This window comes from Aegilops tauschii, chromosome 4, assembly GCF_002575655.3.
Source record: "Aegilops tauschii subsp. strangulata cultivar AL8/78 chromosome 4, Aet v6.0, whole genome shotgun sequence".
NCBI lineage: Eukaryota > Viridiplantae > Streptophyta > Magnoliopsida > Poales > Poaceae > Aegilops > Aegilops tauschii.
Window position 1 is genome coordinate 16045753 of NC_053038.3, and position 22290 is coordinate 16068042.

The window sequence follows — 22290 nt, forward strand, 5'->3', positions numbered from 1 at the left end:
GTTTTATAGCTTTTGTTTCAATAAAGTGCCAAGTAAGACCTTTAGGATAACCTACGGTGATAGTCATTTGATCTTGCTGTAAAAAACAGAAACTTTGCGCGCACGAGATTAGTTTTCATAAATCACAGGAACATGCTTTTCAGTTGATTATTTTTGCAGAAGATTAATAAACAAATTGCTTAGGACTTCCTAATTTGGTAGAATTTTTGGAGTGCCAGAAGTATACGTTTGATACAGATTACTACAGACTGTTCTGTTTTTGACAGATTCTGTTTTTCATGTGTTGTTTGCTTATTTTGATGAATCTATGAGTAGTATCGGAGGGTATGAACCATACAGAAGTTGGGATACAGTAGATATTACACCAATATGAATTTAGAATGAGTTCATTACAGTACCTAAGTGGTGGTTTTATTTTCTTATACTAACGGAGCTTACAAGTTTTCTATTGAGTTTTGTGTTGTGAAGTTTTCAAGTTTTGGGTAAAGATTTGATGGACTATGGAATAAGGAGTGGCAAGAGCCTAAGCTTGGGGATGCCCAAGGCACCCCAAGGTAATATTCAAGGACAACCAAGAGCCTAAGCTTGGGGATGCCCCGGATGGCATCCCCTCTTTCGTCTTCGTTGATCGGTAACTTTACTTGGAGCTATATTTTTATTCACCACATGATATGTGTTTTGCTTGGAGCGTCATTTTATTTTCTTTTGTTTTGCTTGCTGTTTGAATAAAATACCAAGATCTTAAATTCTTAAATGTTAGAGAGTCTTCACATAGTTGCATAATTATTCGACTACCCTTTGATCTTCATTTATATCTTTCGGAGTAGTGTGTTATTGCTCTAGTGCTTCACTTATATCTTTTAGAGCACGGCGGTGGATTTATTTTGTAGAAATTATTCAACTCTCATGCTTCACTTATATTATTTTGAGAGTCCTACAAAACAGCATGGTAGTTTGCTTTAATCATGAAATTAATCCTAATATGCAAGGTATTCAACTTTAGTGAAAAAATTCTCTTATGAGTGCGTTGAATACTAAGAAAAGTTTGATGCTTGATGATTGTTTTGAGATATGGAGGTATTAATATTAAAGTCATGCTAGTTGAGTAGTTGTGAAATTGAGAAATACCTGTGTTGAAGTTTGCAAATCCCGTAGCATGCATATATGGTAAACGTTGTGTAACAAATTTGAAACATGAGATGTTCTTTGAGTGTCTTCCCTTGTGTGGAGGTCGGGGGCGCGCGATGGTTAACTCCTACCAACCTCCCCCCTAGGAGCATGCGCGCAGTGCTTGGTTTTGATGACTTGTAGATTTTTGTAATAAGTATGTAAGTTCTTTATGACTAATGTTGAGTCCATGGGTTACACGCACTCTCACCCTTCCACCATTGCTAGCCTCTCTAATACCGTGCACCTTTCGCTGGTATCATACACCCACCATATACCTTCCTCAAAACAGCCACCATACCTACCTATTATGGCATTTCCATAGCCATTCCGAGATATATTGCCATGCAACTTTCCACCGTTTCGTTTATTATGACACGCTCCATCATTGTTATATTGCTTAGCATGATCATGTAGTTGACATCGTATTTGTGGCAAAGCCACCTTTCATAATTCTTTCATACATGTCACTCATGGTTCATTGCATATCCCGGTACACCGCCGGAGGCATTCATATAGAGTCATATTTTGCTCTAAGTATCGAGTTGTAATTCTTGAGTTGTAAGAAATAAAAGTGTGATGATCATCATTATTAGAGCATTGTCCCAGCGAGGAAAGGATGATGGAGACTATGATTCCCCCACAAGTCGGGATGAGACTCCGGATGAAAAAAAAGGCCATAAAAAAAGAAGGCCCAAAAAAAGAAAAAGAAAAAGAAAAAAATGAGAGAAAAGGAGAGAAGGGACAATGCTACTATCCTTTTACCACACTTGTGCTTCAAAGTAGCACCATGATCTTCAGGATAGAGAGTCTCCTATGTTGTCACTTTCATATACTAGTGGGAATTTTTCATTATAGAACTTGGCTTGTATATTCCAACGATGGGCTTCCTCAAATGCCCTAGGTCTTCGTGAGCAAGCAAGTTGGATGCACACCCACTTAGTTTCTTTTTGAGCTTTCATACACTTATAGCTCTAGTGCATCCGTTGCATGGCAATCCCTACTCACTCACATTGATATCTATTGATGGGCATCTCCATAGCCCGTTGATACGCCTAGTTGATGTGAGACTATCTTCTCCCTTTTTGTCTTCTCCACAACCACCATATTCTATTCCACATATAGTGCTATGTCCATGGCTCACGCTCATGTATTGCGTGAAAGTTGAAAGAGTTTGAAAATTCTAAAGTATGAAACAATTGCTTGGCTGAAACCGGGGTTGTGCATGATTTGAGTATTTTGTGTGACGAAGATGGAGCATAACCAAACTATATGACTTTGTAGGGATGAACTTTCTTTTGCCATGATATTTTGAGAAGACATAATTGCTTAGTCAGTATGCTTGAAGTATTATTACTTTTATGTCAATATTAAAATTTTATCTTGAATCTTTCGGATCTGAATATTCATACCACAATTAAGAGGGTTACATTAAAAACCATGCCAAGTAGCATTCCACATCAAAAATTCTGTTTTTATCATTTACCTACTCGAGGACGAGCAGGAATTAAGCTTGGGGATGCTTGATACGTCTCCAACGTATCTATAATTTTTGATTGTTCCATGCTATTATATTATCAATCTTGGATGTTTAATGGGCTTTACTATCCACTTTTATATTATTTTTGGGAATAACCTATTAACCCAGAGCCCAGTGCCAGTTCCTATTTTTTCCCTTGTTTCAGTGTTTCGAAGAAAAGGAATATCAAACGGAGTCCAAACGGAATGAAACCTTCGGGAAAGTTACTTTTGGAACGGAATCAATCCAGGGGACTTGCAGTGCACGTCAGGGACTCAACGAGGAGGGCACGAGGCAGGGGCGCGCCCACCCCTGGGCGCGCCCTCCACCCTCGTGGGCCCCTCGTGGCTCCCCTGACGTATTTCTTCCTCCTATATATATCAATATACCCTAAAACCATCGGGGAACAGAATAGATCGGGAGTTCCGCCGCCGCAAGCCTCTGTAGCCACCAAAACCCAATTGGGACCCTGTTCCGGCACCCTGCCGGAGGGGGGGGATCCCTCACCGGTGGCCATCTTCATCATCCCGGCTCTCCATGACGAGGAGGGAGTAGTTCACCCTCGGGGCTGAGGGTATGTACCAGTAGCTATGTGTTTGATCTCTCTCTCTCTCTCTCTCTCTCTCGTGTTCTTAAGGTGATACGATCTTGATGTATCGCGAGCTTTGCTATTGTAGTTGGATCTTATGATGTTTCTCCCCCTCTACTCTCTTGTAATGGATTGAGTTTTCCCCTTGAAGTTATCTTATCGGATTGAGTCTTTAATGATTTGAGAACACTTGATGTATGTCTTGTGTGGGATAACCGTGGTGACAATGGGTTATTCTATTGATTCACTTGATGTATGTTTTGGTGATCAACTTGCGGGTTCCGCCCATGAATCTATGCATAGGGGTTGGCACACGTTTTCGTCTTGACTCTCCGGTAGAAACTTTGGGGCACTCTTTGAGTTCTTTGTGTTGGTTGAATAGATGAATCTGAGATTGTGTGATCATATCGTATAATCATACCCACAGATACTTGAGGTGACATTGGAGTATCTAGGTGACATTAGGGTTTTGGTTGATTTGTGTCTTAAGGTGTTATTCTAGTACGAACTCTATGATAGATCGAACGAAAAGAATAGCTTCGTGTTATTTTACTACAGACTCTTGAATAGATCGATCAGAAAGAATAACTTTGAGGTGGTTTCGTACCCTACAATAATCTCTTCGTTTGTTCTCCGCTATAGTGACTTTGGAGTGACTCTTTGTTGCATGTTGAGGGATAGTTATATGATCCAATTATGTTATTATTGTTGAGAGAACTTGCACTGGTGAAAGTATGAACCCTAGGCCTTGTTTCCTAGCATTGCAATACCGTTTTCGCTCACTTTTATTACTTGTTACCTTGCTGTTTTTATAATTTCAGATTACAAAAACCTATATCTACCATCCATATTGCACTTGTATCACCATCTCTTCGCCGAGCTAGTGCACCTATACAATTTACCATTGTATTGGGTGTGTTGGGGACACAAGAGACTCTTTGTTATTTGGTTGCAGGGTTGCTTGAGAGAGACCATCTTCATCCTACGCCTCCCACGGATTGATAAACCTTAGGTCATCCACTTGAGGGAAATTTGCTACTGTCCTACAAACCTCTGCACTTGGAGCCCCAACAACGTCTACAAGGAGAAGGTTGCGTAGTAGACATCAGGAACCCACGTGGAGCCCAATGTACAGTGCTGATGTACGTGACAGGGGCACCTGGCGTGGCACACAGTTAGCATGAGTGAACCTTGTCTGTTGAGTCATCCGACTTGTCTAATGTTCATAAATTTGGCGAAAATGACGCGGGAAAGGGTCAGAACATGAACACACTTGTATGTGGACCAACTATATGTATGAAAAGGGTGGTTTGATGTTCAAATACCAGCTGCAACTTTGATGGGGCACCTATCTCGCAAAGCGCACGGTATTGCTTGCCCCCCTCATGTCGGCAGGAGAGGAATTCTAAGCTATGAACTCATGCCCGCCCCCACGGAGGTTCACCTAGCAAAGTGCGAAGTAGCAGCCCCCCATCACACACACACACACACACACACACACACACACACTTTCAGTCAGCGGGAGAGGGCATCTCACCAAGATGTATCGAAAAAATGGACCAACAATAATCCACCTTGGTCGTACAACCTCTCTCTTGTTGTTAGTCAAAGTGATGGCCGTCCATGCGACCCCAAAGATTTGCTAGCTCGCCAATAATCACGCAAGTAGCTAGTCCCCTAAGACAACCACTGCCTGCACGTGGCCCAAACATATGTATGGAGGTGTTGATGTTTGAATACACAATGGAACAACTTTGATGTGGCACCGTGCTTTGGAACCAGAAATCCCCACACGGAGCAAGGGTTAGTTGACGATGCATATGTATGTCACACCACACTTCGAGCCGATCACGGGGATTCATGCATGCATGCATAGTATGCGCTCAAACTTAATTAGGTCTGAATCTCACCATGACCTACTATGATAACATGAACCAAAGGAATAATCCGCCATGGTAACCTATCTTATTGTCGGTTAAAGTGATCAAGGATGTCCACGCGGGCCCATGAATATATAGGCCTGTCACACATAACCATGTGAGGGAGTGTACCGTTCGACCACTACATGCATATGTATGTATGGAGGTGATGCGTGCATGCATGTTTGAATACCATTCACAACATTGATGTGGCGCATGCGTCGAAAATCGTATAATCCCCACACAGAGCGAGATCGGTTCATGACGTGTCGTGGTACTGCCCACTTCGACTCGATGGGAGGGATTCATGCGTACACATGCATGTGTGCTCAAACTGTATCATGTCATCCCAGAGCATGACCTATATACCATAATCCAAACAAACAAAAAAATAATCCCATCCTAAGTCAAATTAACCTCTCTCATTATCTATAACTATTCACAGGGTCAGCTTTCAGTTTGCAGTGTCAACAATGTCAGATCAGAGTGATAGCCAGAACAAGTCTGAGGAGCAGGTAAATCTGAGTGAGGGCACTAGTCCCTCTGGCAGTTATGATGAAGGCAGCAGAAGTACTCCTAGCAACCTGCCTAAGGCTGCTACTAGACAGAGGAGAAAGAGAAATTCTGATTCAGAGGATGAAGACTATGTTACTGCTGAGGAGGAGGTCAGCTCCAAGAAGAAGGTTGTCAAGAAGGAATTTGGCACAACTGCTTCAACAAAACCTGGTTTGAACAAGAAGGCTCCTGCAAAGAGAGTGCCCATGTCCAAAGCCAGAGCCTCAACACAGGAAACCATTGAGTTCACTCTTGAACCAAAGGAGGCTGGTGAGGGCAAGAAGAGAAAGGAAAGGGTCAAGAAGACCATGGCCAGAGTAATTGGCAGATCCTCTATGATGAGAGACCCAGCTGCGGATGAGGAAGAAGAGGAAGAAGAGGATGATGCACCAGCACCTAAAACTCAGAAGCTGATGGGGGATGCCATCAAGTCTGGGGCTGCTCCATCAAAGCCCAAGACTGCCCCAAAGCTTCTGCTCCAGCCCCCAAGACTGCACCAAAGAGGAGCACAAGAAACATACCAGCTGCTGAGAAGAACAAGGCCCCAATGCCTGAAATTGAAGGAGAAGAAGATGATGAAGCCCAAGTGCTCAGAAAGTTAAAGCCAAAGATCCCTGACCATGATGACAATCATCCAGTGGCTGAGAATATGAAAGTCAGAAAGGATGCAGGTCTCAAATTGTGGAGACAATCGGACCCTTATGTTGTGAGGAGAAGGACTGTTGTGGACTATAGGTTTCACACCAAGGAGCGGCAGGACTTCTATGAGACAATTCTGTTGCATAAGAAGTCCATAATGTGTGATATGAAGTGGGTAGACTAGAAGTACATCGACAACAATGAAGACCACTTCCCCGGAGTGCATGAAAGCTTCAGACTCAATGGAGTTGACAAATTTGTGGGTCAGAAGTTGACCAAGTGGAATGATGAGCTCATTATGCAATTCTATTCTACAGCTCATTTCTATCCAGATGGAAGGATTGTATGGATGTCTGAAGGTACAAGGTACCAATCAACAGTTGCTGAATGGGCCAAGCTGATCAATGCCCCTGAAGAGCTTAAGGATGACATAGATGTCTATGCCAAGAGAAAGAAAGATCACAACTCCATGGCCAACATGTACAAGGAGATTCCTGACAAAGCCTTGGAGACTCACAAGCTAGGCTCCGTATATTATCTGTTGTCTAGACTGGCCACTATTAACACAATCTTGAGGCACACCTTGTTGCCCAAATCAGGAGATCACAGGATGATCAGAGGCCACTCCATCAATTTGCTTCAGTTGTTTGATGTGCCCCAAAAGTTTAAGGTGACGAGTTTGATTGTTGAGACAATCAAGAGGACAGCTGCAGACCAGAAGAGATCATGTGGGTATGCTCCACACATCCAGATGCTCATCAACTCCAAGATGGGCACAGGCACATACTTGTTGGATAAAGAACACCTTCCCTTGAGGCCTGACTTTGAGGACAACACAATTGTCATGGATGCTGAAGATCCCACATTAGTAGAGGCTCAAGAGAAGAGGGAGAAAGCAAAAGCTTAGAAGGCAGCCAAGATACCAAGTGTTGAAGAGGCTTCACAAATTTTCCTCAAGTCAAAGCAAGATCAACTTGGATATCTTATTCAAGCCACTTTGAGGATTGAGAAAGGATTGGCCACCCTAAATCAGAATCAAGAGAGCCTGGAGAGGATCATTGAGACAAAGTTCTATGATCTAGACTTGAAGGTGATAGAAATGCAAACAGCTGTTGAGCAGCTCCAGGAAGAAGCTGAAGAGAGGAAAGGGAAAGCTACCACTGATGCTTTTCAGAGAGTGCCTAGAGCACAGAGATTTGCAGCAGTGCCTGTGACAGACACAAGAGCTACTACGTTAGCACCTGCAGCCACAGCTTCAGTTTCCCCTCTGGTTGCAACTCCACCAGCTCCAACAACTTCAACAGATGCATTTGTCCTCAGAGTCCTCTCAATGCCACCTCCCGAAGATCAAGCCTAGAGAGACGCATAGCACTATGCATTTTCGAGCTTTTTGGTAACTTGTTGCCAAAGGGGGAGAAAGTGTATAGATCATAGGCTTCGAGAGAGAGAGATTTTCTTCTTTTTGCTATCTCTTTTGCTACTTGTTTGGTACTTATTTGTTTGCTTGCCTGGATGTTACTTTATGTGTGTGTGAGATACTTGTATGGTCATGTGTTTGATCATATCATACGTTAATGCTTGTGCTTGAATGATGATATTATCTATCTCTCATGTATGATCATTCACTTTGCCTTGGTGATGAGTACATATTTTATTTACTATCATTTTGAGTGCTCCACCAAGATGTATGTAACATGGAAGAGTAACCCATGATCCTAATCGATTGTGCATTTGCATTCAAAAGCAAATTTTAAATAATGCACAAATTTAGGGGGAGCTCTTGCTTATCACATACTTCTCAAAGCGACAATATATTTTATTCTTATTATCGGCTTTGATCTATGCATTGTCATCAATTACCAAAAAGGGGGAGATTGAAAGTGCAACTAATCCCTGGGTGGTTTTGGTAATTCTTAACAACATATAGCTCATTGAACTAGTACTCTTCCAAGATGATCATTTCAGAAAGTTCAATGATTGGCATGGCATGGACTAGAGATGTGGACCCCTCAAAATGCTAAGGACTCATATTGGCTCAAGCTCAAGACTCTACATTTTCATTTTAGTGATCCAAGATCACATTGAGTCCATAGGAAAAGCCAATACTATTAAAAGGGGATGAGGTGTTTCTTAATGGCTTGCTTGCTCAAAATGCTTAGTGATATGCTCCAAAAGCCCTCAACCACTTTCTCATATCCTCATATGTCCCAAACCAAAAGTCAAACTCGGCCCCACCGATTTGATCTATCCGGCGCCACCGAGTTCACTTGACATAGCCATAGCCAGAAACCCTAATCAGTTCGGTCTCACCGATAGGGATCTCAGTCTCACCGAGATGGGATTGCAAACTCTCTGTTTCCCTTCGTAACATTTCGGTCTAACCGAGATGAGCGATCGGTCCCACCGAGTTCGCAATGCAAACTCTCTGTTTCCTTTTCGTAACGTTTCGGTCTCACCGAAAGGAGCGAATCGGTTCCATCGAGTTTGCCTGGCCAACTCTCTGTTTGCCTCTTACAGAAATCGGTCTCACCGAGTTCATGTGACCGTTCTCACCGAGATTACATTATGCCCTAACCCTAATGAAATCGGTCCCATCGAGTTGACATTTCAGTCCCACCAAAAATCCTAACGTTCACATTTTGAACTAAATCGGTCTGACCGAGTTTGAGTATTCGGTCCCACCGAGTTTGGTAAATTGTGTGTAACGGTTAGATTTTGTGTGGAGGCTATATATACCCCTCCACCCTTCCTTCATTCATGGAGAGAGCTATCACAACGTGCCTACACTTCCAGCATCCAGTTTCTGAGAGAGAACCACCTACTCATGTGTTGAGACCAAGATATTCCAATCCAACCACAAGAATCTTGATCTCTAGCCTTCCCCAAGTTGCTTTCCACTCAAATCATCTTTCCACCAAATCCAAATCTGTGAGAGAGAGTTGAGTGTTGGGGAGACTATCATTTGAAGCACAAGAGCAAGGAGTTCATCATCAACACACCATCTATTACCTTTTGGAGAGTGGTGTCTCCTAGATTGGTTAGGTGTCACTTGGGAGCCTCCGTCAAGATTGTGGAGTTGAACCAAGGAGTTTGTACGGGCAAGGAGATCGCCTACTTCGTGAAGATCTACCCTAGTGAGGCAAGTCCTTCGTGGGTGATGGCCATGGTGGGATAGACAAGGTTGCTTCTTCATGGACCCTTCGTGGGTGGAGCCCTCCGTGGACTCGCGCAGCCGTTACCCTTCGTGGGTTGAAGTCTCCATCAACGTGGATGTACGATAGCACCACCTACCGGAACCATGCCAAAAATCTCCGTGTCTACATTGCGTTTGCTCCCTCCAAACTCCTCCCCTTTACCTTCATATGCAATGATTTACATTCCGCTGCTATACTCTTAGATTTGCATGTGTAGGTTGATTGCTTGACTTGTGATAAGTTGCTAAAATCTGCCAAGACTTAAAATTGAGAAAAGGCTAGATTTTTATTTGGTCAAGTAGTCTAATCACCCCCCTCTAGACATACTTTCGATCCTACAACGTCACACGCGAGTGTCCTAGGATAACCAATGCCTACATGCATGTGGCCCAAAGAGGTGTTGTGTGATGTTTGAATAGCCAATGCACAACTTTGATGTTGCACGTGCCTCAAAAACCGAAAAGTCCCGACACTGAGTGAGGTGTACGTGTTCACGGATGTATTATATATATATATATATATATATATATATATATATATATATATATATATATATATCCCGTCTATTCTGATAATATTATCAGAATAGTTATTCTGATAACACTCCCGCACTGCATGCTCAAAGCAAGGGCACTGCACTTTCTTTAGCAAGAGCACTGCATTACAGAGACTAGTGAACTTCGCGTCGGAAAAAACTGCATGTAGTGTTTTTTCGGTACTGTTTTCGCTCTAATTTTTTAACCATTTATCGGAACGAGGCGTGTAATATACCGTTGGAAAGCTACGGATTAGACGCAACTTCACCATGTTGAACACTTTTCGAGATTCCCTGTGGATTAAGAGCAGTTTCAAAAATGATGCGGCCCATAAAGAGTGGCAGCGAGCGTTTTTTTGCTTTTTTTCTAAATCGCTCGTCGAAATGAGGCAAATGATACGCCGTTGGATAGATATCGTCGAGGCGCATATTTTTCATAACTATTGTTTTTTCTAATTCGTTACGGTTTAAGAGCAGTTTCAAATTTACTAAATCGCATAATTCTGTTTTTCAAATTTTTTCAAATTTTCGGTACTGTTTTCGCTCTTTTTTAACCGTTTGTTGAAACAATGCGTGTAATATACCGTTGAAAAGATATGGACGAGGCGCAACTTTCACATGTTGAAATGTTTTTGAGATTCCTTATGGTTTTAAGTTAATTTTGAAAATCATGTGGTGCACGACGAGTGGCAGCGGCCGTTTTTCGTGAAATATTTACAAACCGCTGGTCGAAATGATTCAAGTCATACCCCGTTGGAAAGATATCAACGAGGCACAAATTTTTCATGTAGAACACTCTCACTAATTCTTCATGGTTTAAAAGCAGTTTTGAAATTACCGAAATACGGGTACTCTGTTTTTTGCGACACCCAAATCGATGAGTGAACTTCATCAGACGGAAGAACGCACTGCTAACCGCACTGCAGCAGACAGGCAAGTGAACTTCATGGTTTTTTTTGTCGGACATAAAATTTCCAAGACAAGGAAGTGGACCGCATCAATACAAAAAATGAACTGCAACACTTTCGAAAGTGAACCGCATGAGTTACTGTTGACGTTTTCATGTAACACGTTTTTTGGGACATCGTTTTTCATTAACATGTTTGGGACTGTAGTGACGAGCCAAGTGCACTACATTTTCTATTTTTTTGTCTTTTTTGTGATAACGCGTCCGAACTCCAGAGTAGAGGCAAGTGTACTGCATTAGTTTCTTTTTCTAACTAATTTATTTCTTTCATTCAAATGAACCGCTTGAGAACTATGAAACGAACCTCTAGACAAAAACAATAGTACTTCGAAAATAAGTACATCCAGCCGTCACACATCGCATGGCACAACAAATTCAGAAGAAAAATGCAACCCCCACAGAAAATACATGCCGAGCTGCACTCACATGTTTTGCCAAACTACATGAGACATACGTTCATCTGAGTACTGCATGGTCAACGCCTTTACACATCAGACCACACGATGACAACTTGAAGTAACAAAAACGTGCACAAACTGCACGCCACCAGACTCGAGCTGCATGGGGCGATACACCAAACCGCATGCCTGTGCAAACCGAGCTGCATGGGCCGAGCTGCTGAACCGCTGTCGCGTAGTGCATTTGAATGTGAACCTCATCAAGCTCCCATCTAAACTCCGGGCACGGTCAGAGCGGACCGCATCAAGTGCACTGCAAGAGTAAGTGCAAAATTATATAGAAATATGCACAAGTAAACTGCACACCTCAGGAAAAGGAAATTTCCTTTTAAAAAATTAACTGGAAAAAACTGCAAATTCAACCGGAAGAACAACGCATAGCAAAACTCCAGTGGAAGAGAGAGGGCCGAGTGCACTTCCGCGACCGTCGCCGGTGGAAGGAGAGACGACCCTTGGGGCGGCGTATCTCGAGTGCATCGCGGTGAAGGGATGGCAGGGCGGCGGCGTCTAGTGTTGGGGTTGGGGAGGAGGCTTTGGAGGCCGGCCGTGGCAACCGAGCTGCACGGGGGTGGCAACCGAGCTGCACGGGCCTGCCAACCGAGCTGCACGGGCCTGCCAACCGAGCTGCACGGGGCTGGCGGCGCGATGGCTGCCTCGGATCCCCCGTCATTGACCGCCGAGATAACCGAACCCCCACCAATCTTTGAAGCCAGCTGCCCCTGATGCCCCCAGGATGGCAAGTCCCTTTGGCTTTGACAATGGACTGCGTGGGGAGGAGGAAGTGGGGCACGCCTCTGTGCGATGTGGACTGCAGTGCCAAATCCACCCCGGTCGGAGCTGCTTCGTCGGGACACTGCGATGCTCGAGGCCGCGGTGGAGGTACCCCAGATCGAGGCCGCGTCCGCGTTGGCTGCGTGGCCAGCCATGGCGCCTGACAGAGGGGGCCGCCCTGATCCATTGGAAGAAGGTGCTGCGGGGGGAGAAGCTCGTGCGGAGAGTCACTGCAAGCTCCAAGAGAAGTGCGGTGTGGAGGCTATGGCGGCTCGGGCCCCCGGCGGCGAATTGGTGTAGAAGGTGGAGGGGTTGGGGCGTGAGGTGGGAGGGGACCGGGGGAGGAGCGCGGGGCAGATCCGGAGATAGCGCATCGCCGAAGGCCGTTGATGGCTGGATCCATCGACGGCCCATCGCGGGAGCCCGCGGCTAACCGGATCTGGCATTGGCTCATCGCGGGGAGGCCGTGGATGGCTTCGTCGGCGCGCAGGATGGACGGGGGGAGCACCACAGGAGGGTACGCCGTGGTGCGCGGAGGGGACGTCGCGGTGGGAGGTGGTGCTTGGGGTTGGGAGCGCTGACGGGGAGGCTGGCCATGGCGCCTCGGTGGAAGAAGAAGGTGGAGGCTGATTTGGAGTCGTGGTAGCTCAGAAGGTGGGCGGTGGGTAGTTTTTCTTCGGTCGTGGGAGAAGTGTTATTAGAATAGACCCACCCTCTATATATATATATATATATATATATAGGGTGGTCCCCTCTCACCTCTTTGACGCATACTATATACTCCCATCATAACACAAACAAAAAAAATTCTACCTTGCTAGTCAAATTAACCTCTCTGCCGACTGTTGGTCAAAGTGATGGACGACGACCTCACGAGCCCACAGAAAGCGTCACATGAGAGTGAGTGTGGTGTAGGACAACCACCGACTGCATGTGGCCAAAACATGTATGTATGAAAGGGTTGTGTAGTGTTTTAAATAACGAATTCACGACTCTGATGTGGCACCGGCCTCACAAAACGACCAACCCACACGGTGGCTCACGACTCGTAGTGTACTGCCAGCCACCCCCCCAGACGCGCGCGCGCGCACACACACACACCGCGCATCCACCGCAACTACGATGCATGTTAAATTTTCCCGCGGTGAACATATGTTACCAAAGGAGGGACATTTTAATTTCGAAAAAAACTCAGAGATCACTAAGACGTTTTAGTACATTGATTGATTTTTTCTAGGGGTATAATGTGCAAAAATCAAATTCGAGCTACATGCACACGTGACCGTGCACCTAGATGGATTGGAAAAACACATGTGTCTCACTGGGTGCATGTTTACTCCCCATGCAAGAAATTTCAAACATTGATAATCTTGATTTTTAAAATCTAGTACATCCAAAACTTATTTGAAATTCATGAAACTTATCGTGTTGTCATGTGGACGGCAATACACAGTGGCATTGTACTTTTTTTGTCTAGTTTGAGACAAGTTTCGATGTAATCTTTATCTTCTTACAAACGGGAGATTATTAATAATTGGGAACCAATATCACAAACGGATTATTTATTCGAACCGTGGGCGTTAGACCAACAATGGATACGTGCCATGCTTCGGTTAAGCAATAAAGCGGCAGCATTAATCATCAAACTAGAAAAAAAATACGTGTCGCCACGCGACCCGTGTGCCATGCGAGCAGGCGTGAGTTGACGGGACGCATGCGAGCAGTCTGCGCGCAGGCAGACCGGGAGGCGTGCATGCATGTATGTGAATTGACGGGAGGCATGCTCGCTGCGCAGTGTTGTCGGGAGGCGTGCGACTAGCTGTGCGAAATGAGGGTAGGCATGCCAGCAGTCCGGTGCGCAGTCTCACCAGGAGGCGAGCCAACGGTTTGACCGCCGCCCGCCTCTCTCCCACTACTCCATATTAATGGCGCGCCCGAGCGGCCGCACCCCCCGTCCTTAGCACACACACAATCCTCTCTCTCCGCTTGCATCCTCGATGCCGCTCTTAGTCCTTAAAGTTGGCGGTGTACGAGGATGCCGCCGAAGCACCCCATCGGAGGGAGTGGCGACGCCGGGGCTGCTGAAGCACCGGAGCACGACATGGAAATGGAGACAGAGGTTGACATCGCCGCCGGCGAGGTAACGCTGCACCCTGACATCATTGACAGCGTCGTGCTTCCACAGCCAGAGCCGGAGGTCCACACTGGCTCCGGTGACGACTCGGGCGACGACTCCGACGACGACGGAGAACCGGTTAGTCATCTATAGCCATTTATATGTCAAATACATCCTAGGGTTTCTCTGGTTACTCCTGCGTCCTGCCTCCCCCTTTTTGGAATAGAAATCCTATGGTTATGTTCTCACAATCCATGAAATCTGAGTAGGTTTCGTTAGATTCGTGTAGTGTATTGATTGTTTGAATGGTACAAGTGATAAGTGATTTGTTGTTTCATCTGTGCAAATGATTTCAGCTAATAATCCGACTAGGGTTAGTGTTCATGCTAATAATTCCTAGCCAGGTCTTGACAATTGATTTTGAATGACCTACATATATGTCTGTGCCATTATTTTCTTCAAGATTGGTCTGTACATAGACGATTGTGCTTAAAAATCAAACCATAATCTCTGGATATGTCTAAAAAAATAGCCATAAATTCATAATCCTACTTTACAGCATGTAAACATTGATTTGATGCCAGATTTTGGCAACTACCAAATGTTCGCTAGAGATTAGTTTGTAAATATTAATTTGACGCCACATTTTTTTTACTATATGTATAGGTGCTATCTGACGATGTCGACAGCGAGGATGAAGATGGCCAGAGGAGGTACAGGAGGCAAACCCTCAGGGAGCTTTATGCGGGAATGTATAACAGGCGTATTAGGACCTGGAACTAGGGCTATCAATGCCCATTTTGCAACAAAAATCTTCATCACGCGTATCAAAGTGTTCTCGCGCATGCAAGAGGACGAGCCGTTGGCTCCTTCAAGTAGAAGTATTCTCGCAGGGTGGCGCACGCCGCGTACATCGAGTACCAGGAGAAGCTTCAGGATCGTGTCGGCAGATAAGATGAGATGTGGGATCGAACTATGTATGTCTATGTAGTGTCTTAATTATAAATGCGCTTGAGTATGCTTAATGACGGTTGAACTATATACTTATGGTTGAGCTATGCTTGTGTACGCTTATTATCTATGTCTGAGTATGTTTAATCTATGTTTACTTATGTCTAAATGTGGGATATGGATGCAATCAGTTCGGTTGGTGGAATCTACCTCTGTCCTGGTATATTGGTCCCCTTTGTAATTTCTGTTAAATTTGACCAAACATTAAACTGACAAAATGTTAGTGCAGGTCAACAAAAATTATATCGTTGGATGCGTATTTGAACATAGTGTTCAATGATATAATTTTTGGTGACATGCATAAACATTTGTTAGTTAAATCTTTGGTCAAAATTTGGCAAAAATTACAAAGGGGGCCAATAAACCAGGACGGGGGTAGTACGTCAATCACACACGGTTCCCAAAATTGGAACCGTGTGCAATGACTTCCATTTTCCCTCTTACGTCAATCACACACGGTTGGCTCTAGCAAACCATTGCCTCCGAAACTCTTTGTGGGACAGAAAACCCTCACCACCCAATTCGGAAAAGAAAGAAAAAGAAAACCCTCACGATCCCCACGTCACAAAAACCCTCACCCCGCCCGCCACCCCCTCCGGTCCCCATTCACACCTACACAAGCTCCTCCGCGACTCTACATGGCACCGCCTATCGCCGCAGCAACCACTTAGCTCGACGCCTGTTGCCGCCGCCAGGCTGCCGGCAAACCCCACTGCATTTCGCCACTTCCGCTTGCCGCCGCCTATCGCCATCGACTTTCTCGACGCTGCTCGCGGTTGACCCAGCTCCGCCCGATTGGGGAATCCGCCGTATTGAGGTTTTTTTCTCATGGACAACAAGGTAACTAATTTAATGAGATATTATCTCATCTCTTATCTCAGTTCATCTGCCTCCTTTAATCACCCAGCCGAAATCGCCGTGAATTCATTTTTATTCGAGCTGATTTGAGGATTTTCTTTCATTCATAGAGTGTACAGTGCGCGAACACATCAGGACTTTGCGGCCCCCGCTAGACATCCATGGAGTTCCATCTCACCGTACCAGATAACTTGAGGATGCGCGCGGTATGTTCAATCTCACCCTTAATCGGTTGGCATGGCCTAATTTCCTGAACATATATTATATATTGTTGCATTTGGATAAAAGGTGCCACATGCAGCATATACGTCAAAGGGGATTTTTTCTCTTCTTTCTATATTAGGCAAGTTAATGATGTATTGTTCTTTTGATTACTCTCATATATCCATGACATCATGGTTACCCTATCTGTTTAATTATAGATATTTGTCCTTTGATTTCAACTGTTGTACAGTTCTTTCAATTTCGCCCATATTTGCATGTTACCATATTCTTTAACAATCCTACCTTTTCTAAAGCGCGTCCCTTGCTATGCAACAGAATCTGTAGTACACAATCTTGCCTTTTACATAAATCAAGACTGCAGGGATATCATACTGAACACAAACCATGGATTTACAATCATTGCTTCTGTAAGACTTGATGAATGTGGTCACTCCTATTTTGCCACGGGCCTTTGGACAGAAATTTCTAAGTGTTATGTACTGAAAGCTGGCACTAAAATTGCACTGCACATAAAAGAGTCTGGTCATGAGATATATGCTAACTTCCCCGACAATATCATATGTCCAGACTTTATTCGAAGTAAGTGTTCTTTTCAAGTATCTGCATGTTGACTTACCCAGCAATATCAAAGGAATTGTGTAGTATTTAAGCAACCAATTGTTATTCCATTTTCTTACTCTATTCTACCTACTAACTTCTAGTTACCAATACACTTTTCTATTGCCCTGTTTTAACTAAATATTCCATGTACTCCCACTTCTATCAGAAAGCGCCGCTGACGAGGAGACTCCGGAGGTGGACAATTGTAACACCCCAAAAAATTTGACCTTGTTTTATCAATTAAAATTTTGCCAGAAAATTAAAATTTTATTTTTCTGGATTTCTCCTTTGATTTCAGAACCCCTCTTCTCTTTAATATTGTGGGTTTTTACCTCAAGTGGAAACTTTCCAAAAATATTGTTGGACTTGTATGCCTTCTTTATAAAAACAATTCTTTATCAGTGGATTTAATTGCATAATTTTCTTTCCTGAGCTTTATACTTTTAAAATGATCTTTCATAAATTTGGAGCCACTTTTGCACTGCAACCATTTGATAAATGCTTTTAAAATTTTCATCAAAATTTGGGCATGTTATGTGAGGTTTCCACATCACTTTTATGCAAAAATATCTTTTGGTTATTGGAGATTTTGAGCTCTACATCAATTTTTCAAATCTGGTCCAGTAGGTATTTTTGCACTACAACCTATTTAAATATTCTTCTAAAAATTCTTCCAAGTGTTTGGAGATGTCAGTGGATGCTTACAATTCAACTTCATGCAAAAACCCAGTGATGCTCTATGAAAGATTTGAGTGAATCAACCTCTTTTTCATTCTGGTCCAGTTTGGTGATTTGTACTGCAACCCTATTTTATTTTGCTCTAGTGCCCATGACCATTTTCCTGCTTGTAGCCCTCCCTACAAAACCCTTAAGCCCAGGAGAGTGGACCCATTGGGGGATTTTAAGTGCATGCAATGAGACCTTTTTCTTTCTGTCCAAAACTGTAGTTTTGCAAAACTTGCACTAGAAAGTTTCTGGTTTTGCCCAAATGATCTTGCCACCATCACCTACATCCAGGGAGACCCTGATCTGGAGTTTTTGGCCACTCCAAGAGTTGCCTAGATACACTTAGCATTATGTCGAACACCTTGTGTCCATGGACAGTTTTGGCATGTTTCCTAGTTTGCATTTTGATCTTGTTCCACTGACCCAGCAACCTTGTCCACTAAGCTCCTAGCTATCACTATCCCTGTCCTGTTAATTGCCAGCCTCCCTCTCGCACTCTAGGCTGCCCTGGCATTTCGTCGAACACGTCCCGTGCGTGCTCTGGGCGCGCCCAGAGCGCACGTTTTGCACGCGCGCGCACCGAGCCGCCGCGTCGCACTGTCGCCCTCGCCGCGTCCCGCCCCTGGCCCTTGCTCGCCTGCAGAGCCGCGCACTACCCTCGCCCACTCGCCAGAACCATCCAAGCCGCCCCTGGCGCCCTACAGTGCCGCCGTCAGAGCCTTTGGCGGCACGCCGGCGTCGGCAGTGAGATCCTGCCATGGACGGCGCCGCCCAAGCCACCCGCGCGCGCCAGCTGCCCCTGTGAACAGCTCGAGCTTATCCTGGAGCCCGTCGGCACGCGCTCGTCGCCGCCACGTCGCCCTGCGGCTACAGAGCGACGGTCGTCGGCGTTCTTATCCACGGCCGCCGCGGGACCAGCCTCGAACGCCTATAAAACGAGGCCCCGAGCCCCTCCGAGCGCTCAGGCGACCTCAGGCCCCCCCCCAGAGCTCCCCTAGCCGTGGATTGACCGGAGGAGGCCATCTCCCCCACCTCCGGCCGGTTCGGCCGCCGCTGCCTTCCGGTGCCTTTCGTCGCAACCAGACACTCCCCCGCCCATCCAGCACCACCACTCGCTTCCCCTTGTTCTTGCGGAGCTGCCTAGCGCCTCGGCCTCGGCCAAGGACCACCATAGCCTGAAGCCCTCTTTGCTCCCGAACCACCGTCCGTCACGGAGCTCGTCGCCGGTGACTTCCTCCGTCCCCGCCTGCCTAGCGCCCACCGGGAGGACCACCCCGGTCTGGCGGATCCATCCCTGCCCTCGGGGCCCCGTGGGGAGCTGCCGTTCGTCGACGGCGATCGCCGGAGTCCCGCCCCGTTCGGGCAGAGAGAAAGGAGTGAGAGGGAGACCAGTCAAACCTGACCAGTGGGCCCCCTGGACCCACTGTCAGTGACCCGCTCGTCCGTCCACTCTGGTTAAGTGATGGCGCAAAATCCCGAGTACGTCTCCTCTGCTTCGAAAGCGTATTCTCCCCCGAAGCGTTTTCTTTTTCTGATTTTATTAAAACAGAACTTTGACTAATCTTTGACTGGCTATATCTTTTAAAATAAAACTCCAAATGAGTTGATTCTTTTTCCTACCTCTCTCAAATTTCATCTAGTTTATTTTAAGATTTATTTCAAAAATATTTGGGACAACTTTTTGTACTGTTTTTGAAATATGTGTTATTTGGATATTTTCTCAAAATAGGATTTTGGAGAAAAAGGCAACCTTCAAAAAATGCACCCCCACATGCATACACTTGAAGGCAAGCATTCTGAACCCTGGCTTAATATTTTTGGATGTTGTTGATACGGTTACGACATCACCTTGACTTGGAGCATACGCTATTTTATGTGACGATAAGATCATACACATGGGTGCGCAAATGGAAATTTCTTTGCTGTTATAAATGGATATGCTGGTCATCCTCGTAAGCTTCTCATGCATACCGGAAGGAAGTCGGGAAAGTCGCGGTCTTGGGTAGACGCGAGCTTGTCCCTAGTTCCTCGTTGAGACGAGTATGTCCGGTATGGCATGGTGAGGCTTGATGAGTGGTGAGCTTACCTGTTAACGGAAATATTTTTGTTATGATAATTGTGCAGAGAATACTTGAACCTCCTGAGTCGACCGTAAGTCGAGTCTTGTTAAGTAACTTCCCCTACTTGTTTTGTTCTACCACTTGTCCTTGCCGCAGGTACGGTACGGTTCAATAAGTTGTCAACCCCCTACCAAAGCACACACCGTACAGAGAGGCCATGGTGGAAGATACCGGAGACCTCCGGTAGGCATGCCACCTGGTCCGGGGGCATGGGTGTTTCCGGTTGGGACCGAGAGGGGGGCACCCCTTAGAGCGCGCGATATAAATTTGATCCCATGCTACGTCGAGGTTGTAGCCTCCCCACTTAGAGTTTGGCTTGACAGGTGTTGTGGGTGATTCCAGACACCGGTAAGTTAAGCTGGTGTGTGCAGGTCAGGCGTGTTTTCAATTAAAAGGCCGTAGGCGGAATTAGTCCCGATGGACTAAATAAATCCGTTACTCGTGGGTAAAGAGTACACCCTCTGCAGAGGTTATATCTATTCGGATAGCCACGTCCATGGGTAAGGACTACAGTCTGAGATGGGTCTAGTGACGGTTTTCGGATGGAGAAACGGCTAGACTAGATCATTGGATTATGATTATGTTAGTGACGGTCTTCGGATGGAGAAACGGCTAAACTAGATTTTGTTTATGACCTGTGACGTATGAGGATTATGTTTATTATTATGGACTAACCACTTACATTATTTGAATTATTGAGTATCCCTGGGACGGTTCTACCTCCTGGATATTCACTGTGATTATTCTTATATAAGCCCTCTCTGTGGTGTCGCTCAGACGCCCGACTGCGGCATGCTTGTTATTTAATTATTCTTTATAAGCCCTTTATGTGGTGTCGCTCAGACGCCTGACTGCGGCATGCTTGTTATTTAATTATTCTTTATAAGCCCTTTATGTGGTGTCGCTCAGACGCCCGACTGCGGCATGCTTGTTATTTAATTATTCTTTATAAGCCCTTTATGTGGTGTCGCTCAGACGCCCGACTGCGGCATGCTTGTTATTTAATCATTCTTTATAAGCCCTTTATGTGGTGTCGCTCAGACGCCCAACTGCGGCATTGTTAATTCTTGTGCACCCTTTCGAGGAGTCATTTCAGACACTCGATCAGTGCATTCTATTTCTACTCCCGTATTGAAATGTTCATATCTTACCTGCATGCGTGCATCACGGATTTCGTTTATTTTGTGACAGACGTTATCATCATAAAATATGTCGGAGCATGATTACCCCTTGTTATATTATACCCGTGTTCTTGATGTTTGCGAGTACATTCAAACGTACTCACTGGCTTGTCCCTGGCTATTGTCTTGGCCAGATTTCTTGCGTGGAGAGAGAGCATTGCGACGACAACCCCGGAACCCGTGTAAAGGTGATAGCAGCCTCGCGAAGATAGGAGTTATCCTCGTCAGCTGTTCTGGTGGGAAATGGAGTCCCATAGACACAGATGAACCACAAACCGCTTCCGCCATCAACCACTAGAAACCAAGTGTTGTACTCATAGGCCACAATGGTCTTGTACTACATATTTTTTTACTTTGCTTGGAATTCTTGTATCAAGTTGGTGCCTCATCAGCTAACAGTAATCCTGGGGCTGGTGAGCACAAGGGCCATTTTCTGGAGAATTAATATCCCGAAAATCCGGTCCTGACAAGAATGGGGCCGCCAACAAGCGGAGGCAGGTCGAGCAAGAAACGCAAGCGACTCCAGGAGGCCTAGACTTCATCAACGGCCTCCCCGATGATATGTTGATAGTCATCATCTCCCTCCTCCAATCAAATATGGGGCGCGGACAACCGTCCTTTCCGGCGGTGGCGCCCCCTTTGGTACCACACCCCTCTCGACCTCGTCGACACCCACGAACTCTGCCATGGCTATTGCAAAAGCTTGGATGTGTTCTCCCAGATCCTCGGCAGTCACCATGGCCCAACCAGAGGCCTTAGCATGGGCAAGTTCCGTTCCAACCTCAAGGACCAAGCCAAGCTTGACGAGTGGTTCCGATCCCCCGCCATAGATCAGCTCGAGGAGCTCACTTTTGATGATGGGCATATGCAATCGCTGCCAACGTCCGCACTCCGCCTCGCGCCCACGCTGTGCGTTGCCAAGTTCAGGAACTGCCATCCCCCTTTAATGACACGCCCACTCTTATTCTACCACGACTGAATCACCTCGAGCTCGTCGCCGTCTGCCCCCCAAACGGTGACATGGAGCGCCTGCTCCGTGGCTATACTGCACTCAAGTACCTTCGTCTTCAGGCGATCAATGGGTTGAGTAGCTTCCACATCACCTCCATGACTCTTCGGACTATTTATGTGTGTTGCTGG

At 45.6% G+C, this 22290-nt stretch overlaps 1 long non-coding RNA gene across 1 annotated transcript; it reads right to left on the reverse strand.

The window, feature by feature from the left end:
- Positions 1-11391: 11391 nt before the first annotated feature.
- Positions 11392-13212, reverse strand: LOC120962697 (uncharacterized). Its single transcript, XR_012181210.1, has 2 exons — positions 11906-13212; positions 11392-11795 (listed from the first exon to the last, which is right to left on the reverse strand). It is a non-coding gene; the product is annotated as an uncharacterized lncRNA (long non-coding RNA).
- Between the last annotated feature and the right edge of the window lie 9078 nt (positions 13213-22290).